The sequence below is a fragment of the Lutra lutra genome, chromosome 10, assembly GCF_902655055.1.
Source record: "Lutra lutra chromosome 10, mLutLut1.2, whole genome shotgun sequence".
In the NCBI taxonomy this organism is placed as follows: Eukaryota; Metazoa; Chordata; class Mammalia; order Carnivora; family Mustelidae; genus Lutra; species Lutra lutra.
Genome location: NC_062287.1, coordinates 40,890,850 through 40,908,853, shown reverse-complemented (window position 1 = coordinate 40,908,853; position 18,004 = coordinate 40,890,850). Strand labels below are relative to the sequence as shown.

The window sequence follows — 18,004 nt, the reverse complement described above, 5'->3', positions numbered from 1 at the left end:
ATGTAAAGCTAGAAGATCTGGTGAGTTGTCTTTCATAAGGCAGCTCAAGATACTTATCACTGACCAAGAATATCATGAAAGCACTGGAGAAAGTAATGCCAGGATCAAAAGAAGTTCTCTGATGATTCTCCTCTGTAAGTCAGGGCCAGCTGTAGAATGATGTCACATAGTCTTCTCATTAACATACATGGAGATGATAAGTTCCTAAAATAGGAGGGGCCACTTGGTCCTGTTTAACCACTAGAACCAGGAATCTTCAATTATCATAACAACTAACAAGGTCAAGAGAGCAGGTAATGGCATTTGACCTCTGGGGAGTTGAGATCGTTAATGTAATACAGTGTCCATAAAGGTAAGATAGAGAACAAAGATGTTATTTAATATCTGTTATATTTTAAAAAATCAAGAACAAAGAGAGAGACTACAAGAAAGCACTCATTTCAGGGGGATAAAAAGTTTATGATCCCTTGTGTAATTCTAAGACCTGAACTGATTTTCAGACCCAGGGAAATCTAGGGAGAAAAACCCTATAGTACCAAAGGGAATATACACTCTGAAGATGCTCCAGTCTTTCCTCATAGATACCTATAGCCAGTCACTCAAGTGACTGTACCTGTGGAAGTGGGAAATGAGAAGATATACTGAGGACTACTGAATATTGAAGCTGAATTGGAACCCACAGCTGGAGACCCACAGGGTCATGATGACCCCATTGTAATTGGAGCCTATGAGAGTCTTACAATAAATTTTAAAATGGAAACTTATTTAAAGTCTAGTTACAGTGAGTGCACTTTGTTCAAGAACCCATCCTGGGAGTGCGTGTGCGTGCGTGTGTGTGTGTGTGTTTCCTGAGTCTCTGAGTGCCCTGTTGAAATACATTGACTTGGCAGGTGGAGTAACTCTAATTTTAGATCTTCAGATACCAGGTTTATGGAGTAAGATCTATTATTATAAGGAATGTCAAAATAAGACTTCTAAATGCCCTTACTCAACATGCACAGACATCAACATAGGCCAGAATGACAGAGACTAATGGTACCATAAGAAGACCTAAAGCAATCATAGTTGGTGGAGCCTAGAATTTATCCATTTTATGTGCCATCCTGGCCCTCACAGAAACCAGATGGATCCTGGAGAATGGACACAGACTACCACTGATGTAATCAGGTAGAAGCTCTGATCACAACTGTTCTACTGCATGTACTGTAATTGTTAGACCGGGTACAGCAGCCCATGGTATGTGGCTATTAATTTAGCAAATGTATTTCCCACTACAATCAAAATGGCATCAGAAACAGTTTGCATTCACATGGAATGGAAAATATTCACTTATACTTTTGTCTCAGGGCTGTATATACTTCCATCTTGTATTAAATAATCTGAAGAGATCTAGATCTTCTCAATCAACTGTGTGTGGGATCAGAGAAATCACACTTATGTGTACACTGAAAATAGCATGCAGATTGAAAAGAGAAGCAAGGTGACTAGTACAATGGAAGACTTTGTAAGACAAAGTGGGAGAGAAAACCCGTGAAGATTCATAGACTGGCCATCAACGACAACTGTTATCAATTCTTATGGGTGCAGTGGTCAGGATACCCTCATCAAAGTAAAAGATAAATGACTACATCTTGCATGCCCCACCCGGAAGAAAACAGCATTGTGCCTGGTAGCTTTCTTTGCATTCAGGAGGCAATGTATTCCAGGAATATTGGCACAGAAGGCTTTCAGCTTAAGCGGAGCCAAGAGAAAGACACTATAGTAGGTATGGCCACAATCCAATCAGCCCTTCTTCTTGGGACATAGGATTCACAGAACCTAGAACTTCAGAAGTGTTGGTGGTAGAGAGAGATGCAGTCTAGAACTCAGAGAAATTTCTGGAGGGCATAGTCACAATGCAGGACCCTGGGACTTCAGATAAGGCCATGCCCTCTGTAGCAAGATGTTTTACAACCTTCCATAAACAGATCTTCTTGTGTTACCAGACCACAGTAGAGAAAGAACACTTGACCATGGGATACCAAGTGAGTAGGCATTTAAAACTATTAAGAGCTCCGTTTTGTCATACTTGTCAAGTTATAAAATCAGATGGTCTGAGCAGTAGTACACAATAAAATAGAGATGGTACAGATTTCAAGCAGGACCAGAAGGCTCAAGTAAGCTCTGTGTGCAGGAGCCAAGATACCTAAATTCACTCTCTGTTAAGTTTTGATGTTGAGAGTTGCTGGATTTGTATCATTTGCTTCCCAGTGTAAATTAAAAATATTGATAACCTCAATATGTTAAGACATTTTTCATAAATCAACAATCATATTGTTTTTATTTCAATAATTTCCCTTTCATCCTTTTGACCCAGACTTCTTCTATTAGTAACCCATTCTTTTATTTGCAAATTATGTATTAAAGAATAAAAATTCATAACAATGAATATAAATTCCCATGACATTCTGTGTAAAATCATCATGGATAGTTTTATAAACTAAAGATCAATTGTTCAACCAAGTTTTAAAGAATTCAAGTAATGTCTACATTAGGATTAAAAAATACTAGAAATTAGGTGAATAATATACAGTGTGCTTGTGTAATTAAGTTTAGGGTGAAAGCAAAATTTTAAAGTAAAGGACTTACAAACCAAATTCCATTTTATTTCATTTTCTGATATAGGACTAGGAAACTCCATTGGCTGAACCTTATGTCTTGATTAAATCACTGGAATCTTTAAGTGTGTTATACAATATCGCTAATGTGGCTCAATTAAATAATAAAACTCAGAAACGCAGCAGCACAATATGTGCCACATGGATGGAAGACACATTATGACAAATGCATTTTCTGAGCATTAAAGTTCAACACCTCTCATCCCTCATGGTCTGCATCTTGTTTTTGCTAAAAAAGTAAAAATAAACCCTGAAATATGAAACTTCTTTCATCTGTGGACTTTCATAACTTCTATAGGCCACTGAGAACTATCTCAGATTTTAGAGCCTATCTCTTCTGGTCCAGACACTCAGTGTATTTCAATAGTATTCTCTGCTGTCTTGTCAGGTTTATAGAGAAAATGTTAGAAGCAGACAGTAACATGGTTCTATGATAAACCTTTGATGAAAATGAAGGTTCTGATTTAGCTAAGTCAGTAAAGGCAACATAAAAGGCTTGATTCTGAGGATGTAGCTTGGCTCTACAGAATCTAATTAGTAGGAAACCTTCAGGACGTTTGAACAAAAGTATAGGACCATTTTTCCTGGTGTACATTAATGGGATATATTAGATATACTCAGTAGTCCAATTCTATGCCAAGTGGTTGCCATAATGGTATGTTATTAGTAGTCAGCCTTGGTTCATCTTTCTGTCAACAACTGGAAAAAAAAAAGAAAGAAAGGAAGGAAGGAAGGAAGGAAGGAAGGAAAAAAGGAAAGAAAGAAAGAAAGAAAGAAAGAAAGAAAGAAAGAAAGAAAGAAAGAAAGAAAGAAAGGAAGGAAGAAAGAAAGAAAGAAAGGAAGAAAGACCGGGATCACTGGGAAAAATTTACCAAAGTATCAAAATTGCAGTGTTTTTCATTGGCACAATAGTCCTCTATGGTCTGCTGGATAATCAATTCACATTCAAATTTGGTGAGGCTGTGCTAAGGCTTGTAGCCACTGATGTTGCATGGACAATACCTCTTTTTTTTTTTTAATTTTTTTATTTCTTTTCAGCATAACAGTATTCATTGTTTTTGCACCACACCCAGTGCTCCATGCAATCCATGCCCTCTCTAATACCCACCACCTGGTTCCCCTAACCTCCCACCCCCCCACCCCTTCAAAACCCTCAGATTGTTTTTCAGAGTCCATAGTCTCTCATGGTTCACCTCCCCTTCCAATTTCCCTCAACTCCCTTCTCCTCTCCATCTCCCCTTGTCCTCCATGCTATTTGTTATGCTCCACAAATAAGTGAAACCATATGATAATTGACTCTCTCTGCTTGACTTATTTCACTCAGCATAATCTCTTCTAGTCCCGTCCATGTTGATACAAAGTTGGGTATTCATCCTTTCTTTTTTTTTTTTTTAAAGATTTTATTTATTTATTTGACAGAGAGAGATCACAAGTAGTTGGAGAGGCAGGCAGAGAGAGAGAGAGAGAGAGAGAGAGAGAAGCAGGCTCCCTGCTGAGCAGAGAGCCCGATGCGGGACTCGATCCCAGGACCCCGAGATCATGACCTGAGCCGAAGGCAGCGCCTAACCCACTGAGCCACCCAGGTGCCCCTCAAATAATTGATAGGATCAGATTATTTTCTCTGCCACAATACTACTAAACTACAAATCCATAACAAAAACATAGCTAGAAATACCTGATACTGTTATAATATATAATTCATGAAATAATTATCTAATATAATATATTAGATAATATAATTACATAATATAATTATATAATATATAATTCATGAAAAACTCTAACTCAAGGTTCGAATATGCAACCAAATGGAAATCATAAAAAAAGTTTGAAAATAATGAGAGTTTTAGTCAGACAACAGTATTATATACAAAAATTTTAAAAAAACCCAAAACATGGCTAGACACATGATGCATAATTCTCCTAGATATAATGTTGAGTGAAATAAGCTTGGTTAAAAAATACTTATTACTTCATTTATATGAATTTCAAAATTAGTCAAAACTAATCTATAAAGATAGAAATTAGTACTGGGATCACCTTTGACGGGTATCAATTCTGAAGGGGACAGAGAAAATCCACTGGCTCACTACATTTGTTTTTTCTTTTAATTTCAGAAAAAGCATTTGCTTTTTATCTTGATCTAGGTAGTAATTAAATGGATATGTACATAAACAAAAATTCATCATGTACACCTTATGTGTATATGTGTACACCTTATGTGTAAAGCACTTTCTTTACTTTATAATATATATAACTTAAACTTTTAAGAAAATATTTATATCAACAAATTTGAAAATGTACAAATTCCTAGAGATACAACTTACCAATCTGATTCCAAAAGAAATTTGGAACCTGAGTTATCTTGTAGCCACTGAATATTGGGATGTCAAACACACCTACCCTCTGCCATGTGTGAACACACACGGGGGCGTGTGTGCACACGCACACACACACACAGAACCACAATACTGACGCAAATGATACTAGATACGTTCTATCCAGTATCCACAGTAAGGTAACTTGTAAAGAGCTAAATGGTGAGAAAACGGACATGGGGGAGCTGGCAAAATTGAAACAGGTTGAAAAATGAAGGACCATTAAAAATTTGGTGTTAAATGGTCAAGTGATAGAATAAGAATTTGTCCTAATAATAATTGTTATATATTTTCTCCACAATCCTCAGTAATGCAGACCGGTTTATGAATTTTTGTATATTATGCCATAAGGATATACATGAAATATTAAAGGAGATAAATTTAACACCTAGTGTCAGTACCCACAACTCCTGAAGCACAACCCAGGAAGTCAACAGTTTAAGTCCCACAGAAATTTTCAGAGGGCCTTTCAAAGTTCTTGTTTACTGCCATGTATTCTTCTGTGTATGAGAGGATTCATTTACTTAACATCTATGGGGGCTAAGAACAATCGGATGACATCTCAGTGACACTACAATGATAGGCATTCTTTCACCTTCGTAATGTAAATGCTGGTCTTGTAATAAGCGCATGCAAAGGAGAGGTGAGGGTCCATCGCAGATGGGAAAATAGACTAAAGAATTATATTATTACCTCCTTTTTAGGTATTATAAGCAAGTCTACCAGGCTAGGAGTTTCACATGGGCAGGGAATGTGTTGGTCACATTTGCATATGTTCATCCTTAGGGATGTATTAGAATACAAACATTACATTTTTGCACTGCATTTGGATGAGTCCATAGAAATTAGAAATCTCCATTGAAACACATTTATGTTGTTTTCATGACTAAAAAATGTGCATGAAATTCAATGTGATACACTTGAAGTTATGTTAAACTTATTTTTATATATTTTGAATTCAGAATAGGTAATGCTTCATTCTGAAACTATATTTCCAGACATTTTCTTGGGTACTTTTAAGCCACTAAAGTCCTCATCTCCCCTATGGGGTCCTAGGAATCCTCTAGGGTTCTGACTCAGATTTAGATTGTAAAGATATTAACCATATTTCAACAATTTTTGTTGTATTGATTGCATAAAACTATATTGTGTTTGAATGGCTCTTCTGAAGGGAAAGTTTTGGAATTATCTGTCACTAATTCTATGACTCTTCCATGTGATTGAGATCTGGAGATTGTTATAGGTGAAGCTATTAGACACCAAAGCTATGTAGCTGGGTTTTCTTTAAATCAATGCATTTTAAGTATGAGGCATATAATCTCTAATTCTAAAACAGCCAATACAGTTGCAGAGTTTTTAATCAAACTGGATGAGAGAGGGAGAGCTGTTGATTAAGGCATAATTCAATTCTAGTGACTCTGGGATATTGATTGTTTTTATGAGCTCTGCTTTTATAAGTTAAATGCTAAATAGTGATGCTGAACTAGATATGTGTTATTTGTATTCCTATCACCTAGACCTTTGGCTTCACATTTTAATTTTTCTTCCTTTTCAATTATAACTTCCCATTTTATTTTGCCTTGGCTATGAGTTCCAAGGTGCACTTTTCTCAATATATTTGAGTAAACTCCAACCCTCCTCTGTTTTCATTTCATCACAGAACTTTTCATGTATCATTCCAGAGATCTACTCAGTGCATTATTGAGGAATTTGGTGTGTGGGGGGGGAGGGGAGGTGGGCACGCTGATTATTTATTTTAGAAAGCTATGAGAGAAATGACTTCCTGCTGCCCTAAGGTTACAACCTCTTCATGGGATACATCAGAATTCCTAAGGCATAATTAATTGAGAGAGGAATTTTCATGTTTTCCTCTGAATTACCCATCTCCCCTCTCCGTTCCACCAAATTTTCAGGAAAGAAAGGGGAGAAGTATACTAAAGACTAGTTTATGTGGCTGTATCCTGGGTTGGGACCAGGGCATTCTGTCCTCAAAGGAAACAAGATCATTACTGGTAACACTTTCTTTTCACAATTCTCTGGAGCCAGAAAAGAAGGGCTCTTTTTGCTCAAGTTCTCTTTCTCTCTAACTCAATTTTTCCTTCCATTGACTGTAAACTTTCTGTGTAAGACTTAAGCAGAAAAATAGGTACCCTTAAATAGGTATTAAAAGACTGCCTAATTTGACACTTCTCTTAGATCACTAAGTGGAGAAAACTCCATTTAGAACACTAAAATGCACTTTCTCAAATCAATAGCTTAGCTTTTATTCCAAATTTTATTTTTGAATGTCAACAGATAAATACTGCTTTTCTCTCTCTTCATGACTTCTGTAACAAAATTTAATCCACACTCCAGGAAGAGGCACTATAGGTCAACTGAAACAAAGGTCATGTGTTCAGAAGGATAAAAATAGAAGTGCATATTATTAGCTTATTTAAAATTTGTCTCCATTTCACTAAGACTGGGAAGGAAACAGTCTGTGAAGCTTATCTATTTCATAATCCACCAATATGTTCACAAAATAGTGTAGGCCAAATATGCATATCTTCTGAAATGTGCTGAATTTGTCCAATAGAAAAATACAGCCTAAGAAAGGTATCTTGAGACTCTTCTTCTTTATTGCATATTCATGGATAGAAAACTTAAATATGGATCCAATAAGAAGCTGTACTTCACAGGCAGTCATACTCAGTAACTACTTATATAGCTCCTGACTTATATAGCTCCAGACTTCATAGTTAAAACAAACATCTCAAATCTCTCCCTGAAATAACAGTGGCTTAGATTCAAATTTTTCAAGACTTTCCCTGATGTTTTCATTGTATACTTGTCAATAAAGGTCATTTGCTATTGGATATATAAAATTACTTAATGTATATAAATTAGCAAAGACTTTTCTATAAAAAGACAAAATAGAAAAATATTTGGTATTTCCTGATTTAGGACTCAATAAAACAGATCTGGAAACTTACTCATGTTTCTTCTTAATGGTCAATCTATTCTAAATGACTTTAAATTCCTGTCTCTATTTGTATGTTTTTATAACCTACCCTGAATGTTATACAAATATGTAATTATTCAGATAAAACAGTATGTGCTAATTATGTGCCTACATATGCATACATATATACATATAACTTATGCATGTTTTATATATACTATATATATTATATACATGTTATATATATAATCCACAGTGAGGAGGGTAGAAGGTAATGAAGCAAAAGTATTGAGAACAGAAAAAAAGTAAAGTGTATCAACTTATTTTTGTTATATGTAGGTGAATATTTTGGGAATCCAAAAAAATGTCTTATACATTATAGGAAACTTATGAAATCTATGTAGGAGGCAAAGAGGAAGCAAAAGAGGGAAGAAAAAGTAAAAGGATGTGCTTATACATTAAAAAAAAAGAAAAAAGAAAGAAAAGGGATACAGGAAACATTAGAAGAAGATTGTACTCCTTTTGAGCACTGGCCTATATGGAAATTGAATCTATGCCTTGGGCTTAATTAGCTTAAGCAATTCAGCGAGTGTGCACTTATACTGTATGAATTAAACAGAAGGTGTACTTAATGTGAGGCACTCTAGATGCCAAGCTTGAGTTGTTGAACAGTATGTATATAAATATTCATATCTAAAATATTTTTCTTGATTAAAAAGTATTCTGTGAATTTCTGAAAGTTTTTTAAATAAAATTCATTCAGTTTCAGAAGTCATGAAAAGAAAAGGAATTGATAAAATTTTTAAAACAGTAATATGTCAAGCAAGATAGCTGAGTAGGTTGTCTTCCAACATATCCTTCACTTGACAATGACAATTAATTTGGGATCCTTCCATGGACAGAAGTGCCTTCATGGGATCTGTGGGATCCAACACCACAGGACTTGGGACTTAGATTCTTGCCCACCCACGCACTGAACAATAGGCGGACAGATCTTGGTACCAGCTACAGCTACAGTACCAGCCTGTGGACCAGCTCCAGACTCTCTTAGCTGCAGTCTGGAAGCCCCTGGAGAACACTGACTTAGACAACCACCATACAACATACAAGAGAACCTTTGTGGAAACCCAGCATCCAGTGAAGTTCCAGTACCCCCAGTGAAGGAAAAAAAAAAAAATTGAGACTGGGTACATTTGAGAGGGTAAGAGGAACAGTTTGACATTAACTATGTCACTCCTCCCAAAAGGCAGTGCAGGGGCCGTCAGGAGTGAAGGAACATGAAGGTGTATAAGGGAGCGCTAGTTTTTCCTAGATGTTGGGCCTGCCGCCAAAAAGGCCAATTTTTCTCTCCCCCACTCCCCCCATTCAGAGTACTGAACTAAAAGCTACATGAAGGTGGTGGAGTTTGAGGAGTGGGATGAGAGTGGCTGGGAGAAGAGCAGCCATGACTCAGAAATGTGTCAAAGGCATGCAGATCTTACTAATAAGTGTGTCATGAACTCCATTAGGAAACTTACACACAAGCCATTGGGATGCCCCTGACTCCCTAAACTGGCCCATCCAGTGCGTGAGATGCCTAATTCACAACTCTTCTAACCCATAGCAGACTCCCTGCACACACTCCCGACTGCAATGAGAGGGAGGTTTGGTAGACAGTTGGACAGCACGTTCAGAAACCTGGCCTGAACCTGTGGGCCAAGAAGACCCACAAACTTTAGCATAGCCCTTGGGAAAGGAAAAGGGAAGCTGTTAGTAAACAGGTCTGGAAGCACAACATATCAAAACCTATGGGATGTTGACCAAGCAGTTTTAAGAAGAAAGTGTATAGTAATAAAAGCCTGCATTAAGAAAAAACAAAAATCTTAAATAAATCATTAACTTTATACCTCAAGGAACTTTATAGAAAAACAAAGCCCAATGCTAGCAGAAGGAAGAAAAAAACATGGACTGGAATGGAATTAAATGAAACAGACAAAAAAGACAAAAGATCAATGGAACTAAGTTGGTGTGTTTTTTTTTTAATTTTATTTTTTATAAACATATATTTTTATCCCCAGGGGTACAGGTCTGGGAATCGCCAGGTTTACACACTTCACAGCACTCACCATAGCACATACCCTCCCCAATATCCATAACCCCACCCACCCTCTCCCAACCCCCCTCCCCCCATCAACCCTCAGTTTGTTTTGTGAGATTAAGAGTCACTTATGGTTTGTCTCCCTCCCAATCCCATCTTGTTACATTTATTCTTCTCCTACCCCCTTAACCCCCCATGTTGCATCTCCTCTCCCTCATATCAGGGAGATCATATGATAGTTGTCTTTCTCCGATTGACTTATTTCGCTAAGCATGATACCCTCTAGTTCCATCCATGTTGTCGCAAATGGCAAGATTTCATTTCTTTTGATGGCTGCATAGTATTCCATTGTGTATATATACCAATCTTCTTTATCCATTCGTCTGTTGATGGACATCTAGGTTCTTTCCATAGTTTGGCTATTGTAGACATTGCTGCTATAAACATCCGGTGCACGTGCCCCTTTGGATGACTACGTTTGTATCTTTAGGGTAAATACCCAGCAATGCAATTGCAGGGTCATAGGGTAGTTCTATTTTCAACATTTTGAGGAACCTCCATGCTGTTTTCCAGAGTGGTTGCACCAGCTTGCATTCCCACCAACAGTGTAGGAGGGTTCCCCTTTCTCCGCATCCTCGCCAGCATCTGTCATTTCCTGACTTGTTAATTTTAGCCATTCTGACTGGTGTGAGGTGATATCTCATGGTGGTTTTGATTTGTATTTCCCTGATGCCGAGTGATGTGGAGCACTTCTTCATGTGTCTGTTGGCCATCTGGATGTCTTCTTTGCAGAAATGTCTCATGTCCTCTGCCCATTTCTGATTGGATTATTTGTTCTTTGGGTGTTGAGTTTGCTAAGTTCTTTCTGGATTTTGGACACTAGCCCTTTATCTGATATGTCGTTTGCAAATATCTTCTCCCATTCTGTCAGTTGTCTTTTGGTTTTGTTAACTGTTTCCTTTGCTGTGCAAAAGATTTTGATCTTGATAAAATCCCAAAAGTTCATTTTTGCCCTTGCTTCCCTTGCCTTTGGTGATGTTCCTAGGAAGATGTTGCTGCGGCTGAGGTCGAAGAGGTTGCTGCCTGTGTTCTTCTCAAGGATTTTGATGGATTCCTTTCTCACATTGAGATCCTTCATCCATTTTGAGTCTATTTTCGTGTGTGGTGTAAGGAAATGATCCAATTTCATTATTCTGCATGTGGCTGTCCAATTTTCCCAACACCATTTATTGAAGAGGCTGTCTTTTTTCCATTGGACATTCTTTCCTGCTTTGTCAAAGATGAGTTGACCATAGAGTTGAGGGTCTATTTCTGGGCTCTCTATTCTGTTCCATTGATCTATGTGTCTGTTTTTGTGCCAGTACCATGCTGTCTTGATGATGACAGCTTTGTAATAGAGCTTGAAGTCCGGAATTGTGATGCCACCAACTTTGGCTTTCTTTTTCAATATTCCTTTGGCTATTTGAGGTCTTTTCTGGTTCCATATGAATTTTAGGATTATTTGTTCCATTTCTTTGAAAAAAATGGATGGTACTTTGATAGGAATTGCATTAAATGTGTAGATTGCTTTAGGTAGCATAGACATTTTCACAATATTTATTCTTCCAATCCAGGAGCATGGAACATTTTTTCCATTTCTTTGTGTCTTCCTCAATTTCTTTCATGAGGTCTTTATAGTTTTCTGTGTATAGATTCTTAGTCTCTTTGGTTAGGTTTATTCCTAGGTATCTTATAGTTTTGGGTGCAATTGTAAATGGGATGGGCTCCTTAATTTCTCTTTCTTCTGTCTTGTTGTTGGTGTAGAGAAATGCAACTGATTTCTGTGCATTGATTTTATATCCTGACACTTTACTGAATTCCTGTACAAGTTCTAGCAGTTTTGGAGTGGAGTCTTGTGGGTTTTCCACATATAGTATCATATCATCTGCAAAGAGTGATAGTTTGACTTCTTCTTTGCCGATTTGGATGCCTTTAATTTCCTTTTGTTGTCTGATTGCTGAGGCTAGGACTTCTAGTACTATGTTGAATAGCAGTGGTGATAATGGACATCCCTGCCGTGTTCCTGACCTTTGTGGAAAAGCTTTCAGTTTTTCTCCATTGAGAATGATATTTGCGGTGGGTTTTTCATAGATGGCTTTGATAATATTGAGGTATGTGCCATCTATCCCTACACTTTGAAGAGTTTTGATCAGGAAGGGAATCTGTACTTTGTCAAATGCTTTTTCAGCATCTATGGAGAGTATCATATGGTTCTTGTTCTTTCTTTTATTAATGTGTTGCATCACATTGATTGATTTGCGGATGTTGAACCAACCTTGCAGCCCTGGAATAAATCCCACTTGGTCGTAGTGAATAATCCTTTTAATGTACTGTTGAATCCTATTGGCTTGTATTTTGGCGAGAATTTTTGCATCTGTGTTCATCAAGGATATTGGTCTGTAGTTCTCTGTTTTGATGGGATCCTTGTCTGGTTTTGGGATCAAGGTGATGCTGGCCTCATAAAATGAGTTTGGAAGTTTTCCTTCTATTTCTATTTTTTGGAACAGTTTCAGGAGAATAGGAATTAGTTCTTCTTTAAATGTTTGGTAGAATTCCCCCGGGAAGCCATCTGGCCCTGGGCTTTTGTTTGTTTGGAGATTTTTGATGACTGTTTCAATCTCCTTACTGGTTATGGGTCTGTTCATGCTTTCCATTTCTTCTTGGTTCAGCTGTGGTAGTTTATATGTCTCTAGGAATGCATCCATTTCTTCCAGATTGTCAAATTTGTTGGCGAAGTGTTGCTCATAGTATGTTCTTATAATTGTCTGTATTTCTTTGGTGTTCGTTGTGATCTCTCCTCTTTCATTCATGATTTTATTTATTTGGGTCCTTTCTCTTTTCTTTTTGATAAGTCTGGCCAGGGGTTTATCAATCTTATTAATTCTTTCAAAGAACCAGCTCCTAGGTTCGTTGATTTGTTCTATTGTTTTTTTGGTTTCTATTTCATTGATTTCTGCTCTGATCTTTATGATTTCTCTTCTCCTGCTGGGTTTAGGGTTTCTTTCTTGTTCTTTCTCCAGCTCCTTTAGGTGTAGGGTTAGGTTGTGTACCTGAGACCTTTCTTGTTTCTTGAGAAAGGCTTGTACCGCTATATATTTTCCTCTCAGGAATGCCTTTGTTGTGTCCCACAGATTCTGAACCGTTGTGTTTTCATTATCCTTTGTTTCCATAAATTTTTTTCAATTCTTCTTTAGTTTCCTGGTTGACCCATTCATTCTTTAGAAGGATGCTGTTTAGTGTCCATGTATTTGGGTTCTTTCCAAATTTCCTCTTGTGATTGAGTTCTAGCTTCAGAGCAATGTGATCTGAAAATATGCAGGGGAATGATCCCAATCTTTTGTACCGGTTGAGACTTGATTTAGGACCAAGAATCTGATCTATTCTGGAGAATGTTCCATGTGCACTAGAGAAGAATGTGTATTCTGTTGCTTTGGGATGAAATGTTCTGAATATATCTGTGATGTCCATCTGGTCCAGTGTGTCATTTAAGGCCTTGATTTCCTTGTTGATCTTTTGCTTGGATGATCTGTCCATTTCAGTGTGGGGAGTGTTAAAGTCCCCTACTATTATTGTATGATTGTCGATGTGTTTCTTTGATTTTGTTATTAATTGGTTTATATAGTTGGCTGCTCCCACGTTAGGGGCATAGATATTTAAAATTGTTAGATCTTCTTGTTGGACAGTTCCTTTGAGTATGATATAGTGTCCTTCCTCATCTCTTATTATAGTCTTTGGCTTAAAATCTAATTGATCTGATATAAGGATTGCCACTTTGCTTTCTTCTGATGTCCATTAGCATGGTAAATTCTTTTCCACCCCCTCACTTTAAACCTGGAGGTGTCTTCGGGTTTAAGATGAGTTTCTTGTAGGCAACATATAGATGGGTTTTGTTTTTTTATCCATTCTGATACCCTGTGTCTTTTGATTGGGGCATTTAGCCCATTAACATTCAGGGTAAGTATTGAGAGATATGAATTTAGTGCCATTGTATTGCCTGTAAGGTGACTGTTACTGTATATTGTCTCTGTTTCTTTCTGATCTACTACTTTTAGGGTCTCTCTTTGCTTAGAGGACCCCTTTCATTATTTCCTGTAGAGCTGGTTTGGTATTTGCAAATTCTTTCAGTTTTTGTTTGTCCTGGAAGCTTTTAATCTCTCCTTCTATTTTCAATGATAGCCTAGCTGGATATAGTATTCTTGGCTGCATGTTTTTCTCATTTAGTACTCTGAATATATCATGCCAGCTTTTTCTGGCCTGCCAGGTCTCTGTGGATAAGTCTGCTGCCAATCTAATATTTTTACCCTTGTACGTTACAGACTTCTTTTCCCGGGCTGGTTTCAGGATCTTCTCTTTGTCACTAAGACTTGTAAATTTTAGTATTAGGTGATGGGGGTGTGGACCTATTCTTATTGATTTTGAGGGGGGTTCTCTGAATCCTGGATTTTGATGCTTGTTCCCTTTGCCATATTGGGGAAATTCTCTCCAATAATTCTCTCCAACATACCTTCTGCTCCCCTCTCTGTTTCCTCTTCTTCTGGAATCCCAATTATTCTAATGTTGTTTCATCTTATGGTGTCACTTATCTCTTGAATTCTCCCCTCATGGTCCAGTAGCTGTTTGTCCCTCTTTTGCTCAGCTTCTTTATTCTCTGTCATTTCATCTTCTATATCGCTAATTCTTTCTTCTGCCTCATTTATCCTAGCAGTGAGAGCCTCCATTTTTGATTGCACCTCATTAATAGCTTTTTTGATTTCAACTTGGTTAGATTTTAGTTCTTTTATTTCTCCAGAAAGGGCTTTTATATCTCCCGAGAGGGTTGATTTAATATCTTCCAACCCTTTTTCAAGCCCGGCTAGAACCTTGAGAATCATCATTCTGAACTCTATATCTGAAATATTACCAATGTCTGTATTGATTAGGTCCCTAGCCTTTGGTACTGCTTCTTGTTCTTTTTTTTTTTCTTGTGAATTTTGTCCAGATAAGAGTATATGAAGGAGCAAGAAAAATACTAAAAGGGTGGCAACAACCCCAGGAAAATATGCTTTAGCCAAATCAGAAGAGATCCCAAATCGTGAGGGGGGAGAAAGGGGATAAAAAGGGGTTCAGAAAGAAAAAAAAAAGAAACTATTAAAAAAAGAAAGCCGATAAAAAATATAAAAATGAAAAAAATATATATATTAGATAAACTATTTAAAAAACGTTAAAAAAGAAAACGGTAAAAGTTAAAAAAAAATTAGCAGAAGAAAAGAAAAAAAATTGAAAAAGAAAAAAAAATTAAATTAACTGCATGGCTAAAGAATCATGGGGAGAAAGCCATGAGTTCCATGCTTTGCTTTCTTCTCCTCTGGAATTCCGCCACTCTCCTTGGTATTGAAACTGCACTCTTTGGTAGGTGAACTTGGTCCTGGCTAGGTTTCTCGTTGATCTTCTGGCGGAGGGGCCTGTTGTAGTGATTCTCAAGTGTCTTTGCCCCAGGCGGAGTTGCACCGCCCTTACCCGGGGCTGGGCTGAGTAATCCACTCGGGTTTGCTGGGTTTGCTTTCAGGAGCTTTTGTTCCCTGAGCGCTTTCCGTAGAGTTCTGGAAGACCAGAATGAAGATGGAGGCCTCCCGGTCTCTGGCCCGGAGGAGCCGAGAGCCCGGGGCCCCACTCCTCAGCCCGCCCTCAGAGAACAGCGCCCAATTACTCCCGTCACCCTGGCCTCCGGCCGCGCTCTGAGCTGACCGAGCCTGCAACCGGTTCAAGGTAACCCCGAGTTTAGAGCTTACTCCTCGGTTCTGTCTCTGTAGCCGGCTTCCCTGTTCTAATACCGGTAAGCTCTGTGACACTCAGACACCCCCGATCCTTCTGTGACCCTGTGGGACCTGAGGCTGCGCTGACCCTGCCTGGGCTTCACCCCAGTTAAGCCTCTGGAGCGATGTCCCTCAGCGGAACAGACTTTTAAAAGTCCCGATTTTGTGCTCCGTTGCTCCGCTGCTCGCCGGGAGCTGGCCCCTCCCCCCGCAGTCTATCTTCCAGTTGATTTGGATTCACTTCTCTGCCAGTCCTACCTTTCAGATAGTGGTTGATTTTCTGTTTCTAGAATTGCTGTTCTTCTTCTCTTCAATCTCCCGTTGGATTTGTAGGTGTTTGCAATCTTTAGATAAGCTATTTATCTGATCTCCTGCTACCTGAAGTTGTCTCAGTTGCTACTTCTCCGCCATCTTGACTCCTCCCCTGTTTTGTTTTTTTTTAAAGCTGACAAATCTCCAGTAACACTAAGAAAAAAAAACTCAAATCGGAAATCAAAGGGGATACATTACAACTGATGTCACAAAAATCAAATATCATAAAATATCATAATATAATATAATATGGTCATATTATATTATATTATATCATATTATAATAAAATATCATAAGACTACTATGAACAATTAAGTACCAGCCAATCAAGAAATAAACTGCTAGAAATATATACCTTACCAAGACTGAATCATGTAGAAAATCTGAATTGTACAGTAATGAGTATGAGATTGAATCAGTAGTCAAAAACCTTCCAACAAATAAAAGCCTAGGATCAGATGGTTTCATGGGTGAATTCTACCAAACATTTAAAGAAAAAGTAATGCCAATTCTTTTAACTCTTCCAAAAAACTGGAGAGGAGGGAATACATTCATGCTTATTTTGTAAGGCCAACATTACCTTTATACCAAAACAAGATAAGGACACTACAAAAAACAACAGGTCAGTATTTTTGATGAGTATTTCTGAGGACTGCTCTTGAAGACATTATGCTAAATGAAATAAGTCAGAAAGAAAAAGACAAATACTGTTAGATCTCTCTTATATGTGGAATCTAAAAGAGCTGAACCCTAGAAACAGAGAGTAGATTGAAGGTAGCCAGAGGCTAGAGTGTGGGGGAAATGGGAAGGTGCTGGTCAAAGGGTACAAATTTACCATTAGAAGATGAAAAATTTCTGGGCATCTAATCCACAGCATAGTGACTATAGTTAACAGTATTGAACTATATATTTGAAAGATGCTAAGTAAGATCTCAAATATTCTCACCACACACACAATGACCTTTATAGGAGATGATGGACCTGCTAATTTTACAACATATAAGTGTATCAAATTAGCACATCGGACACCTTATATTTACACAATGTTATGTATCCTTTTATCTCAATAATGCAGTGGAGGGCAGCAATATACTTAAAGTATCAAACAGTAAGGGAAGGGAATTACCTTTCACATGTATAAGATAATACATAAAACATCCTTGAAGTAATTTGGCCAAGTTCTTAAAAGAAAATTTTTGTCAAGGAATATGTTTTTAAAACATGATTGAAAATTGAAAATATGACTTCCTCCTTAGTTCACTGAGAAAGACTGCTCTCCACTAATACTTTAAAAGTCAGTCCAGATTTTAGACAGCAATTTTGACATCATTTGCTCTATAAAAACTATCTACTGTAGTCTTTAAATGATTTAGTCAGTGAGCTGGATTTTTAGTTTTGCTTGTATTTATGGCAGAAGTCACAGTCAGCAGCGTGGAAAGCAAATTATGATTTAAAGACTGTTAAGTACTCTTAACTCTAATAAAATGGACAAAAAATGTTTCTGAAACAAAAAAGGAAGTGCTCTGGAGAGACACTGAGGCTTTAGAGGAGATGAAGATTTATCTGTTACACTATTCTATCAGTTTGTATCCACAGTCAAATGTAGTGGAAAGAGAGCTTATTATCCCCTCCGAGTATAATAATTCAGGTAAGAGCAAAGCTGCCAGCCTTAGGCAGATCAAACAAGTGGTCCTGGTTTGTCTCCCTTGTTCCTCTCCACTTTGTTCAGCAGACCCCTCATCCATCAGGGCTCTCCCATTTCATGATTGATTCTCTCCCTCTCAACCCCCTTTACTTCATTCTCTAT

At 37.7% G+C, this 18,004-nt stretch overlaps 1 long non-coding RNA gene across 1 annotated transcript in view; it reads left to right on the top strand.

The window, feature by feature from the left end:
• Window positions 1–1,899: 1,899 nt before the first annotated feature.
• The window catches only part of LOC125078958 (uncharacterized), a 33,808-nt gene continuing 17,703 nt past the window's right edge, over window positions 1,900–18,004 (top strand). Inside the window, exon 1 of the long non-coding RNA XR_007121021.1 lies at window positions 1,900–2,024. This is a non-coding gene — a long non-coding RNA (uncharacterized LOC125078958). The remainder of the gene's footprint in view (window positions 2,025–18,004) is intronic.